This window comes from Bufo bufo, chromosome 3 (genome assembly GCF_905171765.1).
Source record: "Bufo bufo chromosome 3, aBufBuf1.1, whole genome shotgun sequence".
Classification (NCBI taxonomy): Eukaryota; Metazoa; Chordata; class Amphibia; order Anura; family Bufonidae; genus Bufo; species Bufo bufo.
In genome coordinates, this window is record NC_053391.1 from 370,399,399 (window position 1) to 370,411,533 (window position 12,135).

At 46.8% G+C, this 12,135-nt stretch overlaps 1 protein-coding gene across 21 annotated transcripts in view; it reads left to right on the plus strand.

Annotated features, from left to right (window-relative positions):
* Positions 1 to 12,135, plus strand: part of MACF1 (microtubule actin crosslinking factor 1) — a 284,153-nt gene that overhangs the window by 58,678 nt on the left and 213,340 nt on the right. The window lies entirely within an intron of this gene.

Sequence of the window (12,135 nt, forward strand, 5' to 3'; positions counted from 1 at the left end):
AATAAGGGTACTTTCACACTAGCGTTTTTCTTTTCCGCCACTGAGTTCCGTCCTAGCGGCTCAATACCGGAAAAGAACTGATCAGTTTTATCCCCATGCATTCTGAATGGAGAGAAATCCTACGGTTTTATCTCCGGCCAAAAAAACTGAACACTTGCCTGAATGCTGGATCTGGCATTTTTTCACATAGGACTGTGTTAGTTCCGGATCCGGCATTCAAAATACCGCAATGCCGGATCCGTCAAAAAAAATAAAAAATAGAAACGGATCAGTTTGTCCATATGACAAATGGACAGACTGATCCGTTCTTGCAATGCATTTGTGAGACGGATCCGCATCCGGATCCGTCTACAAATGCTGTCTGTTTGCATGCAGATTGCCGGATCACTCTTCCGCAAGTGTGAAAGTACCCTAAGATGGAAAAGCTTCTTCTAACCCAGCAGTACAGCAGGAGCTTACCGATATGTGTATACGTGTAAATTTCATGCTCCTGCCTACTCGGCAATGTACCTCTCCATAGTACTATGTGGCGTCTATGCTGTCTGTGAGTTATTGGGTCTCATGTCATGGGTGGATGTATCATCTAACTTTCCTGAGCTGTTAGATGCCTTTCATTTTCCCTTTTGTTCTCCTATCTGTGCTTGTCCTTCATTTAAATGGTAGCCTGAGCTCTGCGATGATGTTACGAGAGTAACGTTCGCGTCCGAGTATAGAAAAGACAGCACACGGACTGAACACTAACATGTTATAGTTAATGGCCACTTCACATGTCCGATTTTCTGTCTATGCAGAGATAAAAAAACACACCATGCAGTCTATAGGTCTGATTTTTGCACAAGACTCGACACATGACTAAGGCTACTTTCACACTCGCGTTTTGGTTTCCGTTTGTTAGATCCATTCAGGGCTTTCACAAGCGGTCCAAAACGGATCAGTTTTGCCCTAATGCATTCTGAATGGAAAAGGATCCGCTCAGAATGCATCAGTTTGCATCAGTTCCGTCTCCATTCCCCTCTGGAGGCGGACACCAAAATGCTGCCTGTTGCGTTTTGCTGTCCGCTTGACGAAACTGTGCCAAACATGGTACAATAGAAAACGGATCTGTCTTTCATTGACTTTCAATGGAGTTCATGACGGATCAGTCTTGGCTATGTTACAGATAATACAACCGGATCTGTTTATGACGGATGCATGCGGTTGTATTGTCTGAACAGATCCGTCTGTTCAGATCCATGACGTATCCGCCCAAAACGTATGAAAGTAGCCTTAGATGTAAACCCAAAACAACCAAAATTACGGTTGTGTGGTTGCAACGTATACCTCAACAGAAATAGAAAACCACACACAAACTCCAAATGCATACTTTATTTCATAAAATATATATATTTGACAACATGATAAAATACATATATTGCAGTATAGACTGACACTATGGACAAAACCCCAGGTCATATAAACCAATCTAAATCATGATGACTGATACAACCCTAGGCACCCAGCCGTCAATAAGACTGCGCACATTATCTACATGTTCTCATGTGCTACCAGTGATCTCATCAAACCAGACCCCACTCTCCACCGGATTACTAGACTTTTGTGTATACTCATGATCAGTACTGTACCAGCAAAAAAATACATGTACACCAAATAAATGATCGTACGGTGGAAAGAAAGGACCCAGAGTCTGGGGGTGAGCAGAGAACCCTGACGTACATTTTGCCTTGCTTCCTCCTGGTTTAAAAAAAGCTGCTTTTAGCGGGCAGCAAAAGGACAAGTTTAACATTACTCATGTGACTCCGGTTTAACAGAATGTACATTTTCGTTTCATGTCAAATAGTGCCTAGTATCATTTACTGGATTACATGTGATTGCATCTCTTGTGTTTATGTGCACACACTCTCATTTATGGACTCCTCTAATTATTGTGCTCCATCTATTTTCTAAATCTTTGTTTGCATTTAGTTAGTACATAGTTAATGTCCACAATTGTCTTCCTCTCTATGAACCTAGTATATATATTTTATTAACTCTCCGTATTTCCTGTTGGTAAGAGTCTGTGTGCCCACTGTCTGATCCTCTGGTGGCTCTATGTGTTCTTACTGTCTGATCCTCTGGTGGCTCTGTGTGTGCCCACTGTCTGATTCTCTGGTGGCTCTATGTGTGCCCACTGTCTGATCCTCTGGTGGCTCTATGTGTTCTTACTGTCTGATCCTCTGGTGGCTCTATGTGTTCTTACTGTCTGATCCTCTGGTGGCTGTATGTGTGCCCACTGTCTGATCCTCTGGTGGCTCTTTGTGTGCCTACTGTCTGATGCTCTGGTGGCTCTATGTGTGCCCACTGTCTGATTCTCTGGTGGCTCTATGTGTGCCCACTGTCTGATCCTCTGGTGGCTCTATGTGTGCCCACTGTCTGATTCTCTGGTGGCTCTATGTGTTCCCACTGTCTGATCCTCTGGTGGCTCTATGTGTTCTTACTGTCTGATCCTCTGGTGGCTCTATGTGTTCTTACTGTCTGATCCTCTGGTGGCTGTATGTGTGCCCACTGTCTGATCCTCTGGTGGCTCTTTGTGTGCCTACTGTCTGATGCTCTGGTGGCTCTATGTGTGCCCACTGTCTGATCCTCTGGTGGCTCTATGTGTTCTTACTGTCTGATCCTCTGGTGGCTGTATGTGTGCCCACTGTCTGATCCTCTGGTGGCTCTTTGTGTGCCTACTGTCTGATGCTCTGGTGGCTCTATGTGTGCCCACTGTCTGATTCTCTGGTGGCTCTATGTGTTCCCACTGTCTGATCCTCTGGTGGCTCTATGTGTTCTTACTGTCTGATTCTCTGGTGGCTCTATGTGTTCTTACTGTCCTGATTCTCTGGTGGCTGTATGTGTGCCCACTGTCTGATTCTCTGGTGGCTCTATGTGTGCCCTCTGTCTGATTCTCTGGTGGCTCTGTGTGCCCACTGTCTGATCCTCTGGTGGCTCTATGTGTGCCCACTGTCTGATTCTCTGGTGGCTCTATGTGTGCCCACTGTCTGATTCTCTGGTGGCTCTATGTGTGCCCACTGTCTGATTCTCTGGTGGCTCTATGTGTGCCCACTGTCTGATTCTCTGGTGGCTCTATGTGTGCCCACTGTCTGACCCCCTGGTGGTACACGTGCTCCCGCTGTCTGACCCCCTGGTGGTACACGTGCTCCCGCTGTCTGACCCCCTGGTGGTACACGTGCTCCCGCTGTCTGACCCCCTGGTGGTACACGTGCTCCCGCTGTCTGACCCCCTGGTGGTACACGTGCTCCCGCTGTCTGACCCTCTGGTGGTACACGTGCGCCCGCTGTCTGACCCTCTGGTGGTACACGTGCTCCCGCTGTCTGACCCCCTGGTGGTACACGTGCTCTCGCTGTCTGACCCCCTGGTGGTACACGTGCTCTCGCTGTCTGACCCTCTGGTGGTACACGTGTGCCCGCTGTCTGACCCTCTGGTGGTACACGTGCTCCCGCTGTCTGACCCTCTGGTGGTACACGTGCTCCCGCTGTCTGACCCTCTGGTGGTACACGTGCTCCCGCTGTCTGACCCTCTGGTGGTACACGTGCTCCCGCTGTCTGACCCTCTGGTGGTACACGTGCTCCCGCTGTCTGACCCTCTGGTGGTACACGTGCTCCCGCTGTCTGACCCTCTGGTGGTACACGTGCTCCCGCTGTCTGACCCTCTGGTGGTACACGTGCTCCCGCTGTCTGACCCCCTGGTGGTACACGTGCTCCCGCTGTCTGACCCCCTGGTGGTACACGTGCTCCCGCTGTCTGACCCCCTGGTGGTACACGTGCTCCCGCTGTCTGACCCCCTGGTGGTACACGTGCTCCCGCTGTCTGACCCCCTGGTGGTACACGTGCTCCCGCTGTCTGACCCCCTGGTGGTACACGTGCTCCCGCTGTCTGACCCCCTGGTGGTACACGTGCTCCCGCTGTCTGACCCCCTGGTGGTACACGTTCTCCCGCTGTCTGACCCCCTGGTGGTACACGTGCTCCCGCTGTCTGACCCCCTGGTGGTACACCTGCTCCCGCTGTCTGACCCCCTGGTGGTACACGTGCTCCCGCTGTCTGACCCCCTGGTGGTACACGTGCTCCCGCTGTCTGACCCCCTGGTGGTACACGTTCTCCCGCTGTCTGACCCCCTGGTGGTACACGTTCTCCCGCTGTCTGACCCCCTGGTGGTACACGTGCTGCCGCTGTCTGACCCCCTGGTGGTACACGTGCTCCCGCTGTCTGACCCCCTGGTGGTACACGTGCTCCCGCTGTCTGACCCCCTGGTGGTACACGTGCTCCCGCTGTCTGACCCTCTGGTGGTACACGTTCTCCTCCTGTACATCATTGCTGTATTCTTCTACTGGTCTGTTTCTTTTTCTTGTGTATTTAGTATTTAATCAGATCCTTTGCTTTCAGTTTCTTGTCCTCTTCCGTTTTCTCTCTTTGTTAGTTTATATCCTGTCTTCAGGTCTCCTTTTTGTCTGCAGCCATTCTGTGACTGTGAATTGCTTCTAATTTCTCTTCTTTCTGTTTTGGCCTCTGTGGTGTCCTCTGTCACGTGCTGTGACATACACAGCAACACAAGGTGTCCCTGAGCGATAAGACCGGAGGCGCTTTGCCGCTACTAGAATTTTCTCTCTCTTAGCACTGTATATGCAAGTCGATCCCCTTTTCTCCTACCGTCTGTCCCAGCAATGTGCAGTAGAAAACACGCTACAGCATGGCAAAGTAGCCTGCACATGGCACGAGCGTTCCCTACCTCTAGTGACCTGAACCTGACATTATTATCTTCTACACAATCGGGCAACATTTCTGCAGTTTTGGAGCAGTGGGTCAGCAAATAAACTACTTCTGATGTCTTATCTATTCCAAAATACATTGCGCAAGCAGAATAGCGACTTACTATCTGGGTGCCAGTAAGTTTCTCTTGTAAGCCACATTCAGATATGGTACAATGAAACCTCTGCAAAGTGGTCTTCTCAAAGAAGATGGCCCCTATACGTAGTACATGATGGAACTGAAGGTCACAGGAAATCTGGTCTGGTTAAGGGGGTGGTCTAATCCTAGAGGTGTCACTGTATATGGTTTTAAAAATGTTAACCCTTAACTGGGTTTTCCAGTTAATAACCTGTTCTCAGGATAAATCTGTCGCTGTCTGATCGTGGGACTTTGACAATCAGCTCCCACTGGGACCAGCACCGTCCACTACACAGTGGGTTGAGCTGGGAAACTGGTGCAGGAGCTACTGCAGAACAACTGATCGTGTCCGACCCCGCCGATCAGATAGGAACTACCTATACTGAGGATAGACCGTTCCTCGTTCCTTGTAAAACCCTGCACAGCCCCTTGAAATCCGTACATTTGCCAAACCTTATACACAACCCCAATATACTGTAATACATTGGGGCAGATTTACTAAGACTGCGGTTCCCTATGCCAGTTTAATGTACTCTGGACTGAAATGTTCTGACTGTCCATGCACCAGATCAAATTTGTCATATATGAGATTTGAGTAATTTACACCATTTTCTGGTCCTTACTACTTTTCTCACCACCACTTTTAGTGCATAAGAGTCGCATGTTATGGTGCAGATATGATTTGTTCCATATTGTATACCATAAAGCCTTTGATGAATCTGCCCCACACTATAGATAAGTATGTATCGGGGTGGGCCCCCAATGTCTATCAAATGAATGAATAAAAATTTTTCTTCCGCTAGAGATCAGCACCATATGGCTTTAAAGGGGATGTGCCACTTCAGTGAATGGCATTTATCATGTAGAGAAAGTTAATACAAGGCACTTTATGTATTGTGATTGTCCATATTGCCTCCTCTGCTGGCGCCATTCATTTTGCCATCACATTATGCACTGCCTGTTTCCATGGTTACGACCACCCTGCAATCCAGCAGCAGTGGTCGTGCTTGCACATTATAGGAAAAAATGCCGGCCTCTCTGGTGGCTGGGACCATGGGAGAGCACATAGACTGGTGCTTTTTTTCCTATAGTGTGTAAGCACGACCACCACTGCTGGATTGCAGGGTGGTCTGTAACCATGGAAACGAGCAGTGTGTAATGTGACTGAAAAAAGAATCCAGCCAGCAAAGGAAGCAATATGGACAATCACAATACATTAGTAAGTGCCTTGTATTAGCTTTATCTACATGATAAATGCCATCTGCTGAAGTGACACAACCCCTTAAAGGGCTTCTGTCAGCCCACTAAACCGTTTTTTTTTTGTTTGTTTACTAATAATCCCTACACTGCGATCTCTGCATACATACGTAAAATAATAATTTTCGTTCAGTAGAATTTGATAAAACGCTATTTTTATAATATGCAAATTACCTTGCTTACCAGCAAGTAGGGCGGCTACTTGCTGGTAGCAGCCGCATCCTCCGATCCTAATGACACCCCCTCCGCATTGTGAATGACAGGCCAGGGAACGGAATCGTTCTCTGCTGGCCCTGCCTGTTAGCATTCAAAATCTGGCCCCGAGTGAGTGGCCGCCTCTCGGTGCGCCTGCGCAGATTGAAGATAGGTACGGCCGCGGCGCAGGCGCCAGATATTGAATGAAAACAGGCAGGGCCAGCAGAGAACGATTCCGTTCCCTGGCCCTGTCAATCACAATGCAGAGGGGGCGTCTTTAGGATCGGAGGATGCGGCTGCTACCAGCAAGTAGCCGCCCCACTTGCTGGTAAGCAAGGTAATTTGCATATTATAAAAATAGCGTTTTATCAAATTCTACTGAACGAAAATTATTATTTTACTTATGTATGCAGAGATCGCAGTGTAGGGATTATTATTAAACAAAAAAAAAAAAACGGTTTAGTGGGCTGACAGAAGCCCTTTAAGGGTAAATGCACATGTTCAGGATTTATGTGCGGACAATCCCTGCTCAAATCTGCAGGTGTACGCAGGGAAGTCTGTGCTGTCAATCCGCATCAATTTGTGCGGATTCGATGCGAATTTGGTGCGGATTTTCTGCATGCGGATTTTACTGTCCCCATTGAAGTGAATGGAGAAAGTCCGGACAAGAAAAATAAAATAAATTGACATGCTGCGGATTTTAAAATCCACACCGTAGGTCAAAATCCGCATGGAGAAAATCCGCATTGTGTGCAGGAGAATTTCAAATTCTCATAGACTACAAAGTACATGACCTACGGTGCGGATTTTCTGCGTAGAAAATCTGCACGCAATCCTGATCGTATGCATTTAGCCTTAAAGGGGTTGTCCGGGTTCAGAGCTGAACCCGGACATACCCTTATTTTCACCCAGGCAGCCCCCCTGAGGCTAGCATCGGAGCATCTCATGCTCCGATGCGCTCCCTTGCCCTGCGCTAAATCGCGCAGGGCAAGGGCTCTTTTGTTTTCAATAACACACGGCCGGGCGGAAACTTCCGCCCAGCAGTGGGTTTGGTGACGTCACCGGCTCTGATGGGCGGGCTTTAGCGCTGCCCTAGCAGTTTTACTGGCTAGGGCAGCACTAAAGCCCGCCCATCAGTGCTGGTGACGTCACGGGGCTCACTGCTGGGCGGAAGTCTCTGCCTGGCAGCCCTATGGAACTCCAGAAAATGCTAAATCGCGCAGGGCAGGGGGGAGCATCGGAGCATGAACTGCTCCAATGCTCAAGTGAGGGGGGCTGCCTGGGTGAAAATGGGGATATGTCCGGGTTCAGCTCTGAACCCGGACAACCCCTATAAGTCAACGATTAACGAGTACACATCATTTTTATTCCGGTCACATCTAATGACAATTGTGATGTCTAATAATACTAAACGTCTATGGTCATCGCTAAAAATATCTTGCGGTGTAATCTTCTTGGCAGCCTTGGTTCCTGGCAGCCCCATGGAGAGCCCGGTACGTCACCAGAACTCCAAAAAATGCCTTTGCCCTGCGCAATTTAGCGCAGGGCAAAGGAGAGCATTGGAGCATGAACTGATCCGATGCTCAAGTCAGGGGGGCTGCCGGGGGGAAAATGGAGGGGTTCAGCCCCTTTAAGGACAAAAAAAACTGCCTAGATTTTCTGGAACTATAATACCAGAGGCAGATTTTTCTGCAAAAGAAAAAAAAAAAAAAACAGAGGCAGAGCCCGTTTTCTCTAGTCATAAAACCCAATGAAATGTATGACCCTTCCTACCCCCATGGCTTTATGACTAATCTTACTTCTAAACCTGAAGTTGAGACTTGCTGGTGATTACGCCTTCATACCACATAGCTGTGTCATTAGAGGAAAAAAAATGGTCTCATCCTGATCTTCCTTGGAAACAATTCCCGCAAGCAGAGGGACCATGTCACCATGTGATGGATGAAGGAGAGAGGGCTTAGGCCAGAAAGTATTTCTGACAGCACAAGACTTGTACTTCTGCTTCTCACCAGCAGAGGGCCCCATAGCACTACTCTGCTTTATTATAGAGTTTTAGAATTTCCTCACTGAAGGTATTGGTTGATACAGATACATTTTCTGACTTCTTTATAGTAGCATTCGTCCTTAAAGGGGTTCTCTGCAGCTGAAACATTGATGACCATTAATGGATAGGATAGGCCACTGTGGGATCCATACTACCATACGTGCAACTGTGCCTGGTACTGCAGCTAAGACTACTTTTACACTACCGGTGTTTGCGGATCCTTCATGGACCTGCAGAAAACGGATCCGTTACAATAATACAACCGCCTGCATCCGTCATAAACGGATCCGGTTGTATTATCTGTACCATAGCCAAGCCAATGTCTTCTATAGCGATGACTGATCCGTCTTGAACACCATTGAAAGTCCGTTTTCTATTGTGCCAGATTGTCTCAGTGAAAACGGATCCATCCCCATTGACTTACATTGTGTGTCAGGACGGATCCGTTTGGCTCCGCTTTGTCAGGCGGACAACAAAACGCTGTAGGCAGGTGTCCTCCTCCAGAGGGGAATGGAGACTGAACTGATGCATTCTGAGCGGATCCTTTTCCATTCAGAATGCTTTAGGGCAAAACTGATCAGTTTTGGACCGCTTGTGTGAGCCCTGAACGGATCTCACAAACGGAAAGGCAAAACACCAGTGTGAAAGTAGCCTCACCTGGGGGTCAGACCTACCCCCTTCCCCAATCTAGAAGTGATGGCCTATACTTTCTTATTTTTATACAGTGTTTGCATTCAATAAAATCTCCAGTCTCCGCCAGTGAGCAGCTACATATTGCTCGTGGTCCCCTGGTCCTTCTGTTGCTGAGCCCAGCAGCCATTGTTTTTCGGTCTGGAAGGCTCTGCTTTCATTGCTTACCACATGCCATGAGGCCTATGCCCTGATCTGCTTGTCATCTTACCACCACACACAAGGGATCCCGAGCCACTGTACGTGTACATTCTTATACTAAACAATAGCGTCAGTCATGAGCCAAGGAAAACCGCTTTTACACTGTTGTCAGACAGATGACAGAATATGGCATTTATGTACTGTCTCGGTGTAGAGTTCACGTAGTGCGTCATGTGTCATTACAGAGGAGGTGAACCTAAAAATAAAAAAAAATTATTCGGGGCATATTCGCTAAATGTATAATGATAAAGTTAACTGCACTTTTGCAACCATTTTTATTAATTCATTGCAATAAAAAAACAAAAAACGTAAGCAACTTTACAAATGGTTCCAATATCATTGTATTGTGCATGCGTCTCCTATGCAGGGCTCTGTGGGGACTACTAACCCTGTATGTGTGTGTCCATCTTGTATTACAGTGGGTAGATTGGTGAAAGCGGTCATGTTGCAGTCTGCTTGGGGCAGTTTAAATAAATCTGGAGTTGCTTCATTTTCTATTTTAATAAAGTCAAATTGGTTGCACAGTTGTATATAGCCTTCAATCAGTTCCAGTCCCCACGTTTCACTCATGGCCACACATAATTGCGCAGGGTATATACACAAAATGATCAACAGTCTATGCATATTTTATCATTGATAAACTGGCTTTTAAGAACGATTGTGTTAGACCGTTGTGTGTTTTGTGGTCCGCAAATTGCAGATCCACAAAACACGGATGGCGTCCGTATGCAGTCCGCAATTTCCGGAACAGCACGGACAGCCATTGATATAACTGCCTATTCTTGTCTGCAAAACGGACAAGAATAGCAGGGCTGTGGAGTCGGAGTCGAGGAGTCGGGGGAAATTTTGGGTACCTGGAGTCGGAGTCGGCAAACAATGCACCGACTCCGACTTCTACTAAATTTAGATTGGAATAAAAAAAAAAGCAAGTTTAAATGTCCCAATTCACAAAAAGTTATAATTAATGACTTCTCTACTGTAAGAATAAAGGCCAATGCATGCAGTGCCTCACGTAACCGCAAAACGAACACGTTAAGTGACCGTGAAGAAGCATGCTTTTCATGTGCTTCACTATATGGCACGCAACGCACAATTAGGAGCTGCAATACTTATACTTTCCATAGTGTTGTGTTCTGCTTTTACAGGGAACGCAGCGTCCATGTGTAACCTAGCCTCTCACTGATAAGGGATTAAATAAATATGTTTTTTGCAGGACTAGAGACTTGTATAAGTGAAGGGAATGGAGGGCCAATAGTTTAAGACTGAAGCTGTAAACCATTGGGAAAACTGCTGTCATTCAGCTAAGGCTATAAAAACTTGTAAACTCAGATTGTTAGCTTAAACTTTAAACATGACTATGGGATTCTCCTAGGAAAATCATGTTTTAGAATAAATGCCCCTTCCTGCATCCTCCCACTGCCCTATCTTCAGCAGAAGATCAGCACACAAAGGAGAAGGCAGCAGCTTCCTAGCCAGTAGTCCTGTGGTAGGTTGTGTTTCTTTCCCTCAAGGAATGTATAAAATACATTCGCATATTAATACAGAGGAGTCGGAGTCGGAGAGTCGGAGAGTCAGAGTCGGAAGTACATAAAACTGAGGAGTCTGAGTCGGAACATTTATCTACCGACTTCACAGCCCTGAAGAATAGGACAGGTTATATTTTTTTTGTGGAGCAACAGATGCGGACAGCACACGGAGTGCTGACTGCATCTTTTGCGGCCCCATTGAAGTGAATGGGTCCGCATCCGAGCCGCAATAACTGCAGTTTGGATGCGGACCAAAACAACGGTCGTGTGCATGGGGCCTTACCAGTTGGGGGTTTCCCTGCACATTCTGACACTGGCAGCACAGATTGGATAATGTCCGACTGTGCAGAGACACCCCCCTAACTGATTATCTCCCCTCTGTATCTTCACTGCAGACTGCTAGTAATTCATTCAGAACTTCTAGAAGGAATAATAAAGGAATGGAGCAACACAGACCCATAAGAATAGATGCTCCAGAATTGTTATTACATGGGGAATGCATGTAGTTACTAAAACAGAGAAGTAGTAAGAGATGTCCAGCACCGAGATAAATAAATAGAAATCTTCAGTCTTTATTTCATAAATAAAAATAAAAAAAGTTTCTTCTTAAATGATGGTAACGCTACCGACGCGTTTCGATCTGTACGATCTTAATCATGGTACCATCATACCATGATTAAGATCGTATAGATTGAAACGCGTTACCATAATCTATGTGAAGAAACTGTATTCTTTTAAATTTGTGAAATAAAGACTGAAGATTTTTATTTATCTCGGTGCTGGACATCTCTTACTACTTCTCTGGAATTGTACGGACTGGACCGGGTCCTTGCACGATACATCATATGTGGAGGTCATGGAATACTTTTCTAATAGTTACTAAAACAGCCGTGTCGGGAGCGGTGACAAGGTCGTGTTCGTAGTAGAAATGTTTGCGGTATGCTCCCCTTAGTGGTGGCTGCAAAGATACCCAATTCTGCAAGGGTTATTCACATGACAGACATTTATGGCATATCCACAGGATATGTCTACCTCCAGGACCTGCACCCGTGTTTAGAATGGTCCTAGGCAGAGAATGAATGCAGCAATCTGACTACTGGAGGTCCTGAATACACGAGTCCTCTGTCCTATTCTAAGGCCTGTTTCACACGGTCAGTATTTGTAAGCTAGAACCAGGAGTGGAACCTACAGAGAAAAGTTAGAATTGAAATATTTGTGCTTCTTCAGGGTTTTGGACCCACTCCTGTTTTTGGCTTACAAATACTGATTCAAGAATACTGACTGTGTGCAAGAGGCCTAA